At 51.8% G+C, this 4,849-nt stretch overlaps 1 long non-coding RNA gene across 1 annotated transcript; it reads right to left on the bottom strand.

Annotated features, from left to right (window-relative positions):
* Window positions 1-3,185: 3,185 nt before the first annotated feature.
* Window positions 3,186-4,705, bottom strand: LOC114484386 (uncharacterized). The gene is made up of 3 exons (XR_003677226.2): window positions 4,472-4,705; window positions 4,287-4,378; window positions 3,186-3,696 (listed from the first exon to the last, which is right to left on the bottom strand). It is a non-coding gene; the product is annotated as an uncharacterized lncRNA (long non-coding RNA).
* Between the last annotated feature and the right edge of the window lie 144 nt (window positions 4,706-4,849).

The raw sequence follows: 4,849 nt of genomic DNA, 5'->3' as shown, positions 1-4,849 counted from the left end.
TCATGTCTTTCAAGGGGAAGTAGACCCAACAAGAGGAGCCAAAAAGCAGTGCCACTCACACAGGAGGAACCAGAGAAGTTTCTCTTAGCCTATTAACCTATGCCTTCCTTTGGTAAACAATGTCAAACCCTTGTCCTGACCTAGTAATACAGTATTGATGTGGGGTTTGTAATGCTAAATCCATGGGACACTTAGGGGCTGAGGGGTGATATAAGGTGAACATTTCCCTGAGGACTTGCCCCTTGTTTTTCATCTGATTTACAAAGTCCCTACCCCAAGACTCAGAACTACAGCTGTGTCCCAGAGAGACACAACCGGCCAACAAAGATGTTCAATCTCACGTAAATTAATTCAAACCAACTCAAAAATCCATCACTTTTCACCTTTCAGATTAGTGAACAGTTCAGATGGAAGAGACTACAGACAGGCAAGTGGGGGTGGGGGGCAAGGAAGATACTGTTGGTGGGAATTGAAATTGGGAAGTCTTTTCTGGAATGTATCTTTGACTTTTTAATGCATCCACCGTCTGACAGCCATTTCTCTCTTTGGAACTTAACCCTGTATAAACCCAGATCTGAGTTAATGACTAAGTACACATGTATACACACACACTCATCACAGCACTTTTCGTAAACATTAAAAACCAAAATCTCTATAAATGGGACCACTAAATGACAGGACATCCAAGACGATGAAATGCTATGTGGTTGTTCAGAATAAAGTAGATCCATGTGAGCTTTTCAGAAACAAGTCCCAAGATCTACTAAGTGAGAAACAGGCAGAAACAGAACAGTAGATGTGTAGTTGTGTGCTCAGGACGGATACTCTTTCCAGGGAGAGTGAGCACTGGGGGGCGGGGGGGTGGGGAGGAGAGAGCCTTGCTTTTCATGGTCCAGGCTTTCGTACTGTTTTAATTTTTACCATGTGCATGTGTCACTTGAAAAAAAAAACATGAAAGTCCCCATCCCTCCCACTCCTTAAAAACAAGGGTTGCTGCACTCATTCACTTTCCTCCCGCCTTGAACTCAGGACCTTCCTGCCACAGACCCGCCAGACCATCTTCTCCCAAGTTTTAGACAATTCCAAGCAGGTTAGTTATCCAGGACAAGGAAGGGGGAGGAACCCCTGCATCTTATCTTCCCACCCAGAATGGAAGGAGCTCTGCCTGGAAGCAGGCTGCATTCAGCACAGCTGTGGATGGATTTAAACAGCAAAGTGGGAACGCCCAGAAGTTGAAGCCAAAATGTTTAAGAAATTCAGTATTTCACTTTCTGTGGGTGTCCAGGAGGGTGAAGACATAAGACAAGATGGTGGAGATGAGGAAGAATCTGAAGACAGTTTAAAGCCACAGTGGTGCAAAGAAAGAAGAGGAGGAAGGTGCTGGATTTTACTAAGAGAAGAAAACAGACTGAGTTCAGGAGTCTCACCAGTGAAAGTTTATAGTATTGCATTTTGATTACAGGTATGTAAATAAAAAACTTGAGTATTACCCTCTGGTAAAAATGCAGAACCAGCTTGCACTTAGATTAAAACAGCAGGTTTGGGGACAAAAATGGACCATATGCTGCCTGTGATGAAGAGAGCGAGCTGGACAGGAGAGGAACCACCAGCTCAAGAAGCCCTAAGACTCTTAGCGAATCTTCTAGAGGAAGAGGTCAGGGCTTCTCTGAGTGGTATTTCCCCCAAAGAGCCCTTACCCAGGGATGTGGTTTGGAGAAGTCCCAAACCCACAAGTCACAGGTGCTTCTGGCCACGTGCACAAGTGGGTAGAGACCTCCAATTCCCATGGGGCCTGCCTCCCTCGCCAGCGCTTCCCAGCCTACTGGAGTCTTCACAGGGCAGCACGTGGCCACTGCTGACCAGAGGTGGGTAGATGCTAGAAACACACTGAGAGGTCTGAATTGCAGACCAGTGGCACAAGACCATAGTTCTTGTGCCTTCAGAAAACCCAAAGTCCCCAAATAAAGGGGGAAGAAGAGAGTTGGGAGAAATCAAACCAGAATTTTTCCAATGGCCATTAAAGAGAAAATTCAGCAACTCTGGCCTTTGTCTCTGACCCTGAGAAGTTGAGGGACACAGCTGTATGAGGCTGTGACCAGGCGGGAAGGAAGGCGTGGTGTGCTTCCTGCAGAGCCACCTCTGGAGTCCCTGTGGCTCAGTGACCCCCTCCTCCTGTCTGCCCCAAAGCAGGGACCTTGACTGGGCCTGGTGGGGCCAGACAGGGGGGATGCAGTAAGAGAAAAAGCAGCGCCAGGCTCTCCAGATGGCCGGGACCATTGAGGAAGGTGCACTCCCTAGGACCCTGCCACACCCACAGACGAGGCCACCAACAACCAGCACAGGGGCTCCTTCACACACATGGTCCTTTCCTAAAAGGAATCCTTTGGAATTCAAACATTCAGTGTGTTACCCAGGTCAGCAGTCTGACCAGAGTCGGATCTGTCCATGCCACAACCTGGACTCAAGTTTTTGAGGCAGGAAACCTCACTGTCCACTGTTAGTTCTCCAGCAGGGAGAAATTAGGTGGTGGATGGGGAAGTTGAACAGGAGGATCTTTCTTCCCCAAGCTGTCTGGACGGTGCCACAGCCAAGACCGACCACTTGGACCACCACTCACATCCCCGACCTGAGGCAGGAGCCACGAGTCAGGGAGCTGCTCAGCGCTGAGCCTCCTCCTGACTGTGGCCCTGTGGGGATCCCCTGGATTGGAGCTCCTGGGGGAGCACCAGTCTGGGGGACCGTGTCCCTCCCCCAGCCCTGCCCCTGGAGCCTCCCCAACTTCCAAACAGCACTGGATTCACCACATCTTGAGGAGCCAGGAGCCAAGAGAAGCAGCTCAGACTTGGCGTCCTGCTTCTGTTCTCTGCCCAAGAGTCACCAAAAAAATGTATGGTCTCACAGCAGGCACAGCATCTTGTTTCTTTTAAAAAATAAATATTTATAAACTTAGGGAGGAAGATTCAAAGAATCAGAGTCTCTTTCCCTCCAAAAGCACAAATATCCCATGTGAGTCAAACCAAGGTAAGTCCATCAACCCATAAATGAAACTCCACCCCCAGGAGCTCTGCCTTGAGGGGCAGGGGAGCTGATCTCTGGCTCCAGGCCTCTTAGTCCCCCTTGGTGATCAGGTCCTCGATGTAGGCATCCAGCTCGTCATCTGTGTTAATGTCTATGTCCTGGAACAGAGCAGAGCAGGGTCAGCCAGGGGCCAGAGGGTGGTGGCTGGCCTGCCTCCCCACCCTTCTTGCAGCCTGTGCCCCTTCCTCTCGCCCCTCCACCCTGGCTGTCAGGCCTGTCCCTTCTTGATCATCCGCCCCCTCCCTCCTCTGTGCACAGATGATGCCCAGATTTCTTGCTCCTACCCTGCCTCTACCCCAAGTTCCCGGCTTGCCTTAGCCATGCTGCAGGCTTCTCAGACTCAAAACATCCAACAGCTCAACGGCACCACCCACCCCGAGTTGCTCCATCTTGGTACAGGCCACCACTGCCTCCCCTCCACCCAGGGGCTCAGACAAACCACAACCATCACCCTTGTTTCCTCCCCCTCCCTCAAGACATTACAACAAATCTGCCCACTTCTCTCCCTCCTCACTGTCACCATCCAAGGTTCAGGCTGCCAGAATCTCTCACCCATACAACTGTCGGAACCTCCTCACTGGAGTCCCGGATTCTAACCTCCGCCCCCTGCAGGCCCTCCTACAACCAACCAGAGTAAATGTCTTAGATTGCAAACGTCTTAATGCCACACCCTCCAGGGACTTCCCACCTGGTACAGGGCCGCTTCTTCTTCTATCGCCCACATCTCCCTGCCTTGGGCCTCGGGCCCTGCTCTTCCCTTCTCCCCAGAGCTCTCATCCCCAGAGCTCTCACATCCCACTCCTGCGTGACTGGTTCTGCCCTCAGCTCAAGTACCTCCTCAGAGAGGCTTCCCTTGAACACCCTAGTAAAGTGGCATCCCTGTTTTCTGTCTCTCTCGTATTTACTTCACAGCACTTCCCGCCAACAGTAGTTCTGTCTCCTCCACTTGTTGGGCTATAAGAGCAGGACCCCTATCTTGCCTGTCTGCTTCACCAAGGGTCCACAGGACAGGCATAGAGCAGTTGTCCTCAATGTTTACTGCCTGAATAAAGGGCTGAGACCCTACAGGGCGCTCCCTGCTTCTGGGCTACCTAATCCCATCTGGGCATCATCTGGAAAAGTGAGAATGTCTTTCTGTTATATGACTTGGAGGGTTCTCAAACCAGGTTGTAGATCAGAATGTCTAAACAAGGGCAAAAGTCTGATACCGTGGGTCTGGTGGGATGAGGCCCAGGCAGCCGCACCACCTCCAGCCCTCCTGGTCAGGATGCTGTGCAGCCAGGGTTGGAACCACAGATTCCTGTGAGTGGGGAGAAGGGAGCAGAGGTGCCCAAGCCCCACCCTCCCTGAGACACCAGGTGGTCCGCTACAATGAGAGGGCTGCCTGGCTCACCTCCTGCACCTTTTGCAGGAGCGCCACGATGTTGGTCCTCAGCTTCTGCAGCTTCTCCTCTGTCTCGCGGAGCTTTCTTTCGGAGGTACGCAGGCTCTCCTCGGAGGCCTTGGCCCGCGAGTCGGCGCGGCTCTGGTAGGAATGGCACAGGTTCTGGAGCCCCACTTCATACTGCTTGAAGTACTCTTTCTGTTGGGAGAGGAGCTGGAGGGTGAGTGCATGAGCTCACGAGGGTCCTCAGTGCCCTTCTAGATGGGCACTGGTGTCCCCAACTGGCTCAGCACAAGGAAGCTCAGTCTGAAGGGATGCCGGACCCAGAAGCAAGTGATCTCTCTAGCTCCAGAGAAGAAAGACCTCGACATCCACCTCACAGGGCTG

This window comes from Physeter macrocephalus, chromosome 19 (genome assembly GCF_002837175.3).
Source record: "Physeter macrocephalus isolate SW-GA chromosome 19, ASM283717v5, whole genome shotgun sequence".
Taxonomy (NCBI): Eukaryota; Metazoa; Chordata; class Mammalia; order Artiodactyla; family Physeteridae; genus Physeter; species Physeter macrocephalus.
This window is presented reverse-complemented; position numbering and strand designations above follow the sequence as displayed.